At 36.3% G+C, this 13,563-nt stretch overlaps 1 long non-coding RNA gene and 1 pseudogene across 1 annotated transcript; both read right to left on the bottom strand.

Moving 5' to 3' along the window:
* Window positions 1-2,110: 2,110 nt before the first annotated feature.
* LOC124455281 lies at window positions 2,111-2,933 on the bottom strand (annotated as a pseudogene).
* A 2,315-nt stretch (window positions 2,934-5,248) lies between these two features.
* On the bottom strand, window positions 5,249-6,869 carry LOC124455305. The gene is made up of 4 exons (XR_006951793.1): window positions 6,786-6,869; window positions 5,938-6,025; window positions 5,582-5,638; window positions 5,249-5,328 (listed from the first exon to the last, which is right to left on the bottom strand). It is a non-coding gene; the product is annotated as an uncharacterized LOC124455305 (long non-coding RNA).
* Window positions 6,870-13,563: the final 6,694 nt, after the last annotated feature.

Below are 13,563 nucleotides of genomic sequence, written 5' to 3'. Positions count from 1 at the left end.
AGATCTCATGGGGGAGTTTAACAGTGACTGATGTAAAATTGGTTTCTTTTTAATTTAGACATGTGTTTCAACTAGTTGAGTAAGTAAGTTACACAAAGTGAATTAAATTACACGCACTTAAAAAGTAAAAAATATATATTTAAAAAATTTTGAAGATTCACTGACATTTGCATAAAGTGGGCATGTCGAGTCTATGATGCAAGAGTTTTGTCAAACTCAGGAGTGTTTGCAAAAGCTGAAGCAGGAAAACTTTTCCCAAATGTAAGTTATAATAAAAAGCTTATCTTAGGTCAGAGGCAAATTTTACTGCATTTTTGATAATAACCACTAGAAAATTCATGGTCTTGATATACTCTAGGGAGGAAAAGAGATGCTTATTGGTGATCCAGCATATCCACTGTTACCATGGTTGATGAAGAGGCATCCTAACGATGGCAATCTCAGTCCTGCTCAAAAGAAATTTAATTACAACATAAGTTGAGCAAGGCAAGTTGTGGATTGTGCATTTGGCTGTTTAAAAAGCAGATTCAGATGCCTACTTAACAAGAAGTATACAAATTTAGATCATTTGCCTATGAAAATTGCAGCATGTTGTGTTGTACACAATATTTGTGAGAGTAGAGCTGACAAACTTTTTGCAGATTATGTTGAAGTTATTCCTGATGATGAAATTTCAGAATTTGTTTCACAGAATACAGACACAAGTGCAGAGCAAATTAGAAATTCTTTAACTGAGTTTTTGATAAGACAATAAGCTGATGATAGATGAATTACTCATGTTTTTAAATTAAATCAAAGTTTGTAATATGTTTGTTGACTTTCAGCATCGTGGTGAACATTGTACAATGGTTGTTGCACAGGCTAAGACCTCATTGCTATGGCATTTGCAAGAAGTGACATTGACTCCTTATAAACATTAAGCTCTTCCTTTCGCAAATCTCGCTCTTTTTCTGCTTCTTTTTTCATTTCTGACAAAAACATTTCATCGGACTCCTTGAGATATTTGTTATGCTCTACTAGGTAGCATAAAAAATATTGTTATAGATTCATATCATGATTGAATAGATTCATATCATGAATCCCCATGGTATTCTTTTCCTTGGCACTGATTTGTTTTCATATTGAGATGGTAGGGATTCCTCATTTGCTTCACTAGGTAACTTCTCATCTGCGTTCCTGACATCTACATAACATATCTCATAAATAATACGACGTAATAAAACTAAATAAAGTACACACATGCAATGCTCTACTATTCACCTGCTTCAATGTAATCGCAATATGGGCAAACAAGTCTGTCATCATCAGCGTATACTGCAGTGCTGTTTCCAACATGGGCTCCTGCTGTCCTAAACTCCACAAACTCATCGCACTGAGGACATTTTTTTCATCGATCCTCCCGTGTCCGTATTTTCTTGTAAGCTCGTCTGCTATGAAACGCAAAACCAACATTTTCATTTGCAAAAAACCACTCGATATCAACTCATCCACGATAACTTACCATCATCATCATGCACGTTAATGCTTTTTATTTCAGCATCAGCTGATGAACACGTTGATTCATCAGATATATCGATGACGTTTTTTGGACCCCTTGCTTCTGGTCTGTCACCCAAGAAACTGTCCATAACGTTAAAGAATTTGGGTTCTTTGCCTCTCCCAGCTCCTGATCGGGATAATGTGTCTTTGAACTTTTTGTATTCAGATTTCATATGCTTAAATTTAGTTCTACATTGCGTCCAATCACGATCTATCCCAATTTTTTCATTATAATGCTGATTTTTTTATAAATATCAGCGTTTTTGTGGGTACCTTTCAACTTTTCTTCTGTACCGTACGCTGAGAAGAGGGCTAAACAGTCTTTTTCTGACCAAACCTCTCGTTTTTGCGCCATTTTCCAAGCTTTTTTCTCTGTTTTGATTTTAAATTTTGAGAAAAATATTTGCGTTTTTGTGGAAAAGGCATGGGAGCGAAACTGTTCTATCTTAATAAGCTCACTTACGTTCACATATAAACCGGATCGATCTCAAATTTTAGCGAAGGTTCACACTTAGCTCGCTTTACGTTAGATCGATCTCAGATCGATCTAAACGACCAGTGTGAACAAGTCCAAAAACAGCACAGAGATTTGAAGAGATTTCCTGCTGTGGGACCTACCAAATAATGCATATAACAAGATTTTTTGCACAATATATTTGATTGGTGGCATGATAAGAACTCACTTTTAACAGATGAATGAGAATCTTGATCTTCGAATCCATTTACACTCCTTACTAGTAACACTATCCTCTCCACTAGAAGTAAGCAGATCATCAAGAGAATACAAAGCAGATGATACATGCTTACATCCACCATCTCACCACCAAGACAACAGCAATACGCATCAAGCACACTGCCGCGATTAGACCCGTTTCTTTCCAATATAAACCATATATCGTAAACGTCTTTACCATCTTTAGTCATTTCTTTCATTGTAGGCTTAACCTTGCCTATATAAACATGGACCCCAGCATCTTGCCTGTATGCTGTTAGCAAAGACTTAACATATCCATCGTAAAACAAACGATAGTTCTCGAACGACTTGTAGGCTGCAAGACCCTGCTTGTCGTATTCCGATGAATGATATATAAGATGATTAAATATATCAAACAAGCCGAACGGGGGTGAATTTTTGAAAAACATTTGAAACAATTGTAAATGGATCCGGCAGCTTAACGTCATGGATGGTCAAATGGCAACTTAAATTTACTTGCTGCTCGGCTTTACTGACTTGCGGGATCAATGGAATGTTCATTTTTTCCACTGCACATGCAATGGCTACTAGTCCCAAAATTCAGATAACTACTTACGGTTATACCTCTACTCTGCAGGTAACTTTTTAATTCTGGCAGTTTCATAGCTTTGAATTTCTCTTCACGTAATCTTTCTTCCATTTAAGCGCTTATATTTTGAAATAAAGAAATGTTAAAATTTATTTTGCAAGAGAGCGAAACATATTTCTATTTCATATAGCAAATTAGTCATTGTTATGACTTCCGCCATGTTTGTCCAAGTTTTTCACTTAGCGAGCACGTGTTTTTATTCAAATAAAACCGCCAAAGTGGTGTATTGCAAAAGAGTCGCTGCTCACGGAACCCATTCAAGTCAAAGTACTAGGAATGGTGTGGGATACGTGTTGATGTTAAGCAAAATTGTTCGGTTTGAGCAAACATTTATTTAATGTAGTGAGCTAATTAAATAAGAAGATTCAATACAAAACTATAATCGTAACTAACTCAGAGGAATGTTAATAGTTTATATATACAAAAATATCACGTGACTAAATAAACTGAACTATATATGTGAATACGAACTAGCGTTCTATTTTTCGTATAGTGATGCAGTATAATCTTTAACAATACGGTGGAGGACACATTTCTATTCAATTTGACTGAAATAATCGAGTACGCCAATTCATTACCTGTCACAAAGCGATCGTTGTTGAAATAGTCATCTAAAATTCTTGTCTCCTTTTACGATAAGGCTCAAGATTCTGTTTCAAATCATGTGCTTGGATAGACTGGGATGGGACTGAACGTTTTATTGTCAGAGTTAAGGTTTCTAAATGATGTTCGTGTACCGAGGTGCTATTATCTGCTCCAACCGAAATACTTTACTACACAAGTTCATGGATTCAGTGATGCATCTGAAAGTGCAATTGGTGCTGTTGTCTATGTAAGAACAGTCTATGAGAATGGTGACATCGACGTGAAATTATTCGCTTCAAAGACAAAGGTCGCACCAGTGAAAAAGCAAACGATTCCCCGTTTAGAGCTGGTGGCAGCGACTGTACTAGCGAAGTTAGTAGAGTCTTTGTTAAAGGCACTCAAATGGAGTCTGGAAGTTTTTTATTGGGTTGATTCGATGACAGCACTTTACTGGATACAAAACGATCGAGCATGGAAACCATTCGTGCAGCATCGAGTGAACAAGATTCGAAGTATTTACCCTCACGAGGTATTTCTGGGCAACTACTTTCGAATTCTTCCTTATGGTTCAATGGACCCAAATTCTTGGCAAGGGGCGAATAAGAGTGGCCAAAATTTCCAGTTGGCAACCTCTCACAAAATGAAGAAATTCTGAAGGAAATTGCGAAAGAGTATCCGAATGTCGTATGATCACTAGTTTCGAATGAAATCAAACAACGAGCCATGCCAGATCTTAACAAAGCAATCGACATTACTCGTTATAGCTCCATGAAGAAACTTCTTCGAACAACTGCTTATGTAATGAGATTCATCAACATGTTAAAGAAGATGCCACGGTGCGAGCGAACAACAAGCAAACTCACAACCTCAGAAGAACTAAGCTCAGACGAAATAAGGAAGGCGCAGCTGCTGTGGATAAGGTCTATTCAACAACTATCCTTTGAAAAGGAAATATTATTCCTTCTGTCAAAGAATGTGAATTCTTCAATACCAATTTACGTTAAGCAATTTGGGCTATTTCTCGACGGTGATCACGTGCTGCGGTGCCGTGTGAGACTGAAGAATTCATCGCTGAATCTGGAGAGCAAAAATTGCTACAAGGTGGCGATGGAATTACACGAGCTGCACAAGTCAGAGTCCTTCGTGGAGACTCTAGTCATTCACACTTGTTGCGACGTTCTATCAGGCAACTTATTCCAATTGAGGTTCATCAGGAAGAAGACAGTAACGAAAGAGTAGAGAACGATAAGAAAGGCGAAGAAGAACAAGTGCTTCGTCCAACTGATCGACTACATCGCAGCGCGGGAATAACAGGACAATTGCCAAGATTGCAGAATACAAACAAGCTCTAAACAACTGTACATTCTTAGCTAAAAATAGTTTTGTTTTTTTTCTTTTGTTTGTTGACAACATTTTATTATGTCAACCCTGGGGAGTGTAAGAAACATTAAACTACTAATTATAAATGCACAATAGAAAAGAAAAACATGTCAATCATACATATCGAAGGCGAAGACATCTTGTTGATTTGGTCAAAAATGATTTGTGAGTATATATTTCGAACGATCATTAAAATTTTCAATAATCATTTCACAAACCTTGAGTAAGAGATACGGGAGAGCCTTGTGACCATCTTTTGTAAGTACCACGACCTGAACTAGATACCTCTTTGCTCTTTTTACAGTTTGTTTCCTCTTCCAATTTTTCGTTTTTTTCGACGGTCTTGCTTGTGTTTGACTGCGATTTGCTGACAGGGATTGAGGATGATATCACTGACGTTTCCCGACGGACTATGACGTCCGGTGTGCTTTGAGGAATGAGATCAACGGACGAGGTTTCCTTTGGTGTCTCTTTCCTTAGTCTAGATGACGAGATGGATTGAACAGGTGGCAACTCTGAACTCTTGGGAGGCGGGGTACTCTGAACAGTACAATAAAAAAATTGACTTTGGCACTTTACAAAAATATTCATCTAAATGTATTCTTAAAACTGTTTTATATGTCCATAGAACAATCTAACAATGTGGAAAATCGATGATCGTATTTGAAATGTTATCATACTCTGTGATGAATGCATTATGCAAGTTTAAATATTCACACCAAACCGGTGCGTACCTTTTCTGTATGCAGATGTTTCATCATGGCCGACAATCTATCTCTTTCACGGTTTAACTGAAAAAGAACCTCAAAGAATTACGTTTAAGCACGTGCAACTGGTGTTGTGTCACTCAAGCTACTTTCCCGCAATTCACACCAAAAAAATGATTGGAAACATTTATATTAATTGTGTTTTAATTTAAATGCTAAAATTATATCACGTGTTACACTTACATATATTTTTATAATTATCATGTTCAACCTTAACTGTCAAATCATAACGAATTTATTTCAAGAGGAGTGATTATACGGCGTAAGTCTATGCAGTAATAAATAAAGCATAACAAAAACAATGCTAAAAACCAAAACTTTACCTCTTCCTTTAAATTCGAAACCACTAGCGTTTGAACCCTCGCTTGCACCGTGCTTCTATCGTCCAGCGGGTGCTCAGTGTTAAGATGACTGAAATAAACGAACGTTGCCAATCAGTCTTTATTCCAAAGCCATCATCAGAGAATATATATAGTATATTAATCGTAAAGGATTAATAGGTTAGATTTAATATGTCGCCTATCAGTGAACTGTGTCTTTCACGAGTAGAATTTGCACACCTATCAACTGCTAAAAAGATAACGGTCTACGCACATGTGAAGTATATTCAACATTTAAGTTGATTTAACCCAAGAAAGAGCCAGGGGCGAAACTAGAACGCTAATTGGGGGGTAAATAATCATATATTCAGCTCTACCCTGCTGATTCATTTTAAAATTAACATGGCAAACAAAATCAGCAGGGCAGAGCTGAATATATGAATACATACCCCCCAATTAACGTTATTGTTTCCCTCCTGAAAAGTGGACATTGAAAAGCCACATTCGAAACTTGCTTTTTTGATTTTCTGAAGACAGAAGGGTGGCGAGAATTCAAAAACAATAACGAATAAGCAGCATCTTGTTAGCCTGAGGGCGAGATCAAAACCAAAACAAAGTTTGTCCACGTACGCTGAATAGCAATTGTAATGGCTCTTAACAATACAGGCCTTTAGGTAATAAAATGCAGTGGATAGTACATGCATAACTCTTCAGTAGAAGTTACTTTCGTCCGCTGTTGTGTATTTATTAATAATTTTTCAATATTTTCAAATTTTATTCAAATGCCCTCGCACTTCAGCTATTAACTAAGAAAAAGAAAAATAAACAGGTGAAAATTACGTTGAACTTACTGCATGAAAAGTTGAAAGTTGTCGCAGAATGCATCACATCCCGTCCATTGGCAAATACCATGACGATAAAGAGGATGCTGACATTCTGCAAATGTAAATGTCAAAACAGATAAAAGTTTCGTTATAAAAACTGATATCAGTCAAGATAGAAAGTGAACACATCGACATCTATACCAGTGTTGGATCAGCAAGCATGACTGGATGTTTTGACCTCCGCATACAATACACATTTACGATAGAATTAAAAAAATGCATTATCATGAATAGATAATTGGTAAATTAGGTGCTCGACTAAAACACCAAGTCGCAAAGAACAACTCATAAAGATAACTGTCGAGATTTTTGCCATAAATACCACAAACTGCATTACCGATGCCATTGAGAACAGGTAGATCTAATCTTTGACCGTGGATTGATTGCCAATCTCTTGCGGGAATCTATACGAAAAAAATATACAAAACTTTAACGGAAAAAATTTTCAGCATAAAGTTTATGTAAAAACAGTATACATAACGTGGAAGGGGGAGTGCATGAATGAAATGGTTGAGAGCGTTGAGAGTAAAGCTTAGTCAATTGATATGTTGACATTGTATTTTGCTCATCGTATTCATCAATTTTATGTATTATATGGCAAGCATCACTTCCGTTAAAATAGAGTGATTTGATTGGCTAAGAAACATTATTGCCGGTTCATTACATTTCCGTAATAGACAGGTGGTCCATAGCTAATACACGTAATTTTTAGGAAAGGTAAACAAATTTCCTAAAGCAAACAGTAAGTTGTGTTAAACTTAAAAATCAAAATAAACAACGGATTCAGAAGAATAATACTCGAAATGTGAGTTCTTTTTTTTGAACAACGCATTTTCAGACGATTTATATCCTACTGACAAAACTCGAGTGGAGAAAGCCATTCCTTGAAAAACAACGAGGACGATAAAAGAATAGAAATTTATTTTTCAGGTACAAAATGACATGTATTAAACTTTTACGCTTGCTCGGTCTTTACTAAGAAATATTGCATCTCTGTTTTGTAGTACAAACCTCGATTTAAGGCTCGATGTGTACAAAATAACCTCTATACAATATTTCTCTGCATAGACCTTGCGAGTCGCGCTAGGTTAATAAGGGCGTAATAATATTACTCAGCTCATCATTATTTTTCCTTTCCAAAAATAGTTTTATTTTTTCAGTAAAAGTAGCTCGTCCCTTTCATATGTCCTCAAAAAACCTTTGAAAAGCCTTTGCACCTGCATCCTGGATAAGCTAATGGATTTCACCAAAAATTATTGCAGTCTGTTTTGAAACTGAGTTGCGGTACGTGAAACCTTTGAACTTGTAAAAGTAGAAGTTGCAAAAAAGCTGCAGGTAAACGGTTACCACTCTTGAGGAAGGTTTCCCTTGAATGACAATTGTGAGGAAGGTTCAAAGTTCAGCACCTCGATAAATAATCTGATTGGACTATTTACTGACAGGTTTAATAGCAAAGGTTTGAAAACCTATCCAGCTCTTGAAGAAGTTGTACTTGACGGGAAATATAACTGAGGCACAAGAGACGTTACCCAAGAAGTATAATTTGCATTCTGAATCATTACGCAAAGAATTGAAACAGTTCTATAACAAATTTTCACTCTTTCTCTATGTTTGTGAAGTCAGAAATAAACTCTGTGTAAAGGCGGATCTCCACTAGACGATTTTTATGACGATCGTCTTAAAAATTCGCTGCGCCACATGCGCAGTAGGAAATAAAATCGTCAACAAAATCGTCAACAAAATCGTCAAAGACGATTGCAAATTGCAATGTGAAATTGAGAAAATGGCGGATGTGAATCAAACTTTAATGCATTATTTACTTCTTCGAAGGCATTTGATTTTACTGCATGCATGTAGAGTAAGATCCATGAAAACAAAGCGAAAACGACCAAGATTTTGGATGCGTAAACTGTACGAGGAAAGAAATGAGAAAGGAGAGTACAATTTGCTGGTTAAAGACTTGCGATTATACGATCATGAAATGTTTTTCAGATATTTCAGGATGTTACCTGACACTTTTGAGACCTTGTTGGGGTATATTGCCCCGATGATAAGAAAGAAAGAGACGAAAATGCGAGAACCAATAAGTGTAGATCAAAGACTTTTAGTCACTCTGCGATATTTGGCAACTGGGGATGCTCATACAACTATCGCTGCCAATTATAGAATGAGCTCAACGACTGTTGGTCGAATTATCTACGAAACATGCAACGCACTTTGGGACAAACTAAAGGAAATGGGTTTCATGAAAACACCTTGCACTGAAAGTGACTGGAAAAAAAGTATCTAAAGATTTTGAAGATCGATGGAACTTTCCTAATATGCTGGGAGCAATTGATGGAAAGCATGTGCAGATGTTTGCTCCTGCTGGACAGGCATCGAGTTTTTTTAATTACAAAAAGACTCATAGCATTGTTTTGTTGGGAGTTAGTGATGCAAATTATAAATTCACACTGGTTGATATTGGTGATAGTGGGCGGCAAAGTGATGGCAGCGTGTATGCCAACAGCAATCTTGGCTATGCTATTGAAAACAAGCTTCTCAACATGCCCACAGATGGCAAGATTACCCATTCAACGAAAGTACTACCCCACGTATTTGTAGGGGATGATGCATTTGGCCTAAAACGCCACATGATAAAGCCCTATCCTTTTTTCAAACCTGTCTGAGAGGAAACTAATTTTCAATTACAGGCTAAGCAGAGCCAGACGTGTCATTGAAAATGCTTTTGGTATATGTGCTAGTCGGTTTCGTGTGTTTCATAGGCCTATAGTTGCCAAAGTTGATAATGTGATTGCCATAACTAAAGCTGTTGTGGCATTGCATAACTTCCTTATGAGCATAAATGAAGATGACGATTCAAATCTATACTGCCCGCCATCATTTGCTGATCAAGATGGGCAAATGGGTAATGAGTTTAACCCTGGTGAGTGGCGACAAGATGCAAATTGTATGAATGGATTGGGTGACATTACAGATGTTGGTGCGTCAAAATAACTATGGTGCAGAAGCTAAGTGGGTTCGTGAACAATTTGCTGATTATTTTAATTATGAAGGAGCAGTTGACTGTCAGTGGCATATAGTAAGGTGTTCAAAATAAACAAATTTAAAGCTATTTATATTCAATATGAGCATTAGTGATATGATGGGTTTTCATACGAAAGGAGTTTTTCACTTATGTAATTAGCAATACATGTTTAAGCTGTAATTTTAAATGATTTCACTTGCTACATATCTATATTTATTGGAAGGAATGTATCTTGTATAAATGAGATTATGTTATTAATTTTTTGATGCGATCTGTGAAGTTCTACAACAAATTTTTTTAGTTATCTGAATATTGTAAATCATACAAAAGCTGTTGAATTTTTAATTTAGCTTGTCTGAGTTGCTTTTTTTCCATATCTCTTAAAACTGGAACAAGACTCATACAAAATAACTCTGCTTCATCCTTATCTTCATTTTCTCTTCTACCTGACAATCCTTCTAAATAATTTACCATTTTCTGGTCCATACTCTTCACATGGTCAAGAAATGGGTCTAGTTGATCGTTAGAATTAGGACGTTTTCTTTTACCATATTTTGCCTCATCTGATACGCTTGAACAGCTTGAAGAAGGCTGACTAGGTCCTGGAGATTGTGATGAGGATATGTCCAATATGTTCTCTGGTATTGTTTGGATTTCAAGATCCACATTGCTGTGAGTTTCCAAATTGCTTGTTTTCTCATGAAGAAATCTCATAACCTCAAAATATTTGCATGTTGGAAGTGTCGAAGCAGCTGCCCCAGATTTAGACAATGCTCGTCTCCTATCAAGGCATTTTTTTAGAGAATCTTTAAGGTTCTTAAAAATTTTCTGAAGGTATGGAACTGAAAAAAGGGCAAGAAACAAATTTTGTTAGAGTTGACATAAAATACGAAATAACACATATAGTCAAGGAGCACAGTCAAACGAAATGGTGAGACGAACACCCTTACGCAGAAACGTCGAGAAGTTTTCCTGTCCACTTTAGCATGTTTAACATGTTACATCACAATAACCAAACAACACAAGTGAAATTCTCAAGTTTCTTGAAGTCCTCCATTAATTTAGAACACTTACCTTCTCGCTGGAACATTCGAGACAAAGATTTCCATGCATTAAGTTTCATGGTCCTATTTTTGTAGTTTATATTGCTTGTATCCCACAAGCAACTATAGTCTCGAGAGCTTGCAAAACATTTCCTTATCGAGCTCTCCATCTTGCACCACATTTTGATCAACAAAATGTTGCACCACTGAGATATTCCTCAGAGATGCAAGTATTTGAATCTCTGACGGAATATTTTCTACAGGATTTGTACCGTTCAGTTGGAATTCGTTTTCTCCACTGGTGGCAGCCATTTTGATTTTAGAGAAATGGTAATTAGTTTCACGGAATGAAATTTCATTGGTTCAATTTACGACGATCGTCAAGCGCTCGACGAAAAGTAGAAACCGTTTCTACTTTTCGTCGAGCGCTTGACGATTTAGTTGACGATTTTTATTTCCTACTGCGCATGTGGCGCAGCGAATTTTTAAGACGATCGTCATAAAAATCGTCTAGTGGAGATCCGCCTTAATGTCATTGCATGTGCAGAGCTTTATGCAGAGCTTTATGCAAACTAGTTGTTGCTAGTTTGCTCTCCCACATCAAGTGAAGCTGAACGCAACTTTAGTAAGCTTTGTGGCTAAAAACGTGGTTTAGGAGTACCATGACATCCCCAATGTCAAATGCCTCAAAGATATGGTTTATTCATTAAGACATTGATGCAATTTGCATGACATTTGCTTGTAATGAACAGCGACAGAAACATTTTGGAAAATACTTGTAATTATTTGTAGAATGTAAAAAATGCCATTTGACTTAATCCATGATATTCCTATCTGTAGTACCATTTAAGATGGACTTTGCATAAAGTATAAAAAAGACTATAAAAAAATTGTCATTGAAATCGGCAAAAAATATTGTTATTCGTGGAGAACATGATCAAAAAATTTGGACACCCCTCAGTTTTAAAAGCTTCCACAGCCCCTGTAATACTGATTGCCTCTTTCATGACTTAGCTGTGTTACTTAACAATGAATAAACTAGCATGAGATAACCAATAATCTAATACAAAATAATACCAACGAAAGCCCAGTAATAACTTAAAAATATAGTTTGCAAATATACCACAGAAATGTGTTATAAGTTCACTCAGTTCAGTGAATTGTAATTTAAGTGCATTATAATTTATTATTAAATGTAATTACTTAATTATATTAAGTAATACCCTTTATCACAATATGACCCATAAGTAAGGCAAGTTATAAAGCGAGGAAGAAACTATATCAAATTTGCATAAGTTAGCAAACCACAACATTTGATAAATAAAACCCGAGGAAAATTATCAAGTAATTCTTTCAAAAATTCAGCCTTCTCACTAAACAAATAACTCTGCTTAAAAATATTGTGATACAGGTAGATTTTTTGTAGAAAACACATGGCAGTGTAAATTTACACATAACAGTGTAAATGTAGAAGGTGCAGTGTAGCCAGCACGTCTTATAACCTTTTGTCAATACATCGGTGTAATATACTATAGCCCATTCATTAGTAAACTTTACATCACAAGTTCTTCGGCAAATTAAATACAATTTCTTTCAAACCCACTCCTCCTGTTTCATTATTTTTGCAGATCAAAGCAAGCTTCAAACGTCCATTACATTTCTTGAAAAAAATTTAATCAAGGACTTAGATTAATGGCCGGTAGTTTGGCATCCAAAATGGTTCCCAGACTACATTTTTCGTCTTAAACTTATTCAAAAAATTATTTCGCGATGACAAATATTATAGCAAGAAGTAAAATTGACGCTAGAGAAACAAAAACCTCTCTTTCATGCGATGTACAGCGGAATTTCATACTTGACGCTGATTGGTTAGGATCGAGCCACAGGGTCTTGGCAACAATTGAGCCGGTGGTATCGATGAACGATGAAAATGACGATGAAGTTTATGTGCGTTAGAACGGCCACTGCAGCTAAGGGAATGATCGGAGCAGCATTGGTGATCTGAGGTATGTTGACTGCACGCGTAGTGCACGGGACGAAGACTACTGTCTCTAAACACAGAAAGAATTTATGTATAAAATGTTGTTTTAGTGACAACGAATGGGAAATTTTATTTTTAGTATTAATGTTTATTTTTATCCTCGTTCATTCGACCTTCTGAACGGATTCTCTCCAGTCTCAAGAATTGATAATTCATTAAGTCTTTTTAAACTTGAACATCGCTCGAGCGGAAAATGAAGTTTTTCCTAATTACATAACTTACTGTGATATATACGGTAAAGCAAAATATATAACTCCACAAGTTGTGCAACGAAAAATCAAATTTTCATTGCATCAAATAACCTTAAAACGTATCCAAGTTGAAGGAAGTATAATTTTCCCCGGTAACTTTAATCAAAGTGAAATTAAATACTCCAAGACCCGGGCTATCGACAATAGCGAAGATAAAGCGTTATCTTCACCAACAATGCAAAGATATTTGTGTTCATTTATTGGAATAAAAATTACTGCTTTTAGCAAACACATTTCTTACCTTTCTTGCTCTCTACTGAAGTGCTGTGAATAGTGAATATTAGCGTGAGTACGGTCATCATGACTGCAGGCACACGCTGATGGCCGAAACGTATTATTTGAGCTCTCAGATGTTGACGACGTGTTTGGTGCTTTATCATAG

This window comes from Xenia sp. Carnegie-2017, unplaced genomic scaffold (assembly GCF_021976095.1).
Source record: "Xenia sp. Carnegie-2017 unplaced genomic scaffold, XeniaSp_v1 HiC_scaffold_30, whole genome shotgun sequence".
Taxonomy (NCBI): Eukaryota; Metazoa; Cnidaria; class Anthozoa; order Malacalcyonacea; family Xeniidae; genus Xenia; species Xenia sp. Carnegie-2017.
The sequence above is the reverse complement of the archived record's forward strand: the minus strand, read 5'-3'. Positions and strand labels throughout refer to the sequence as shown.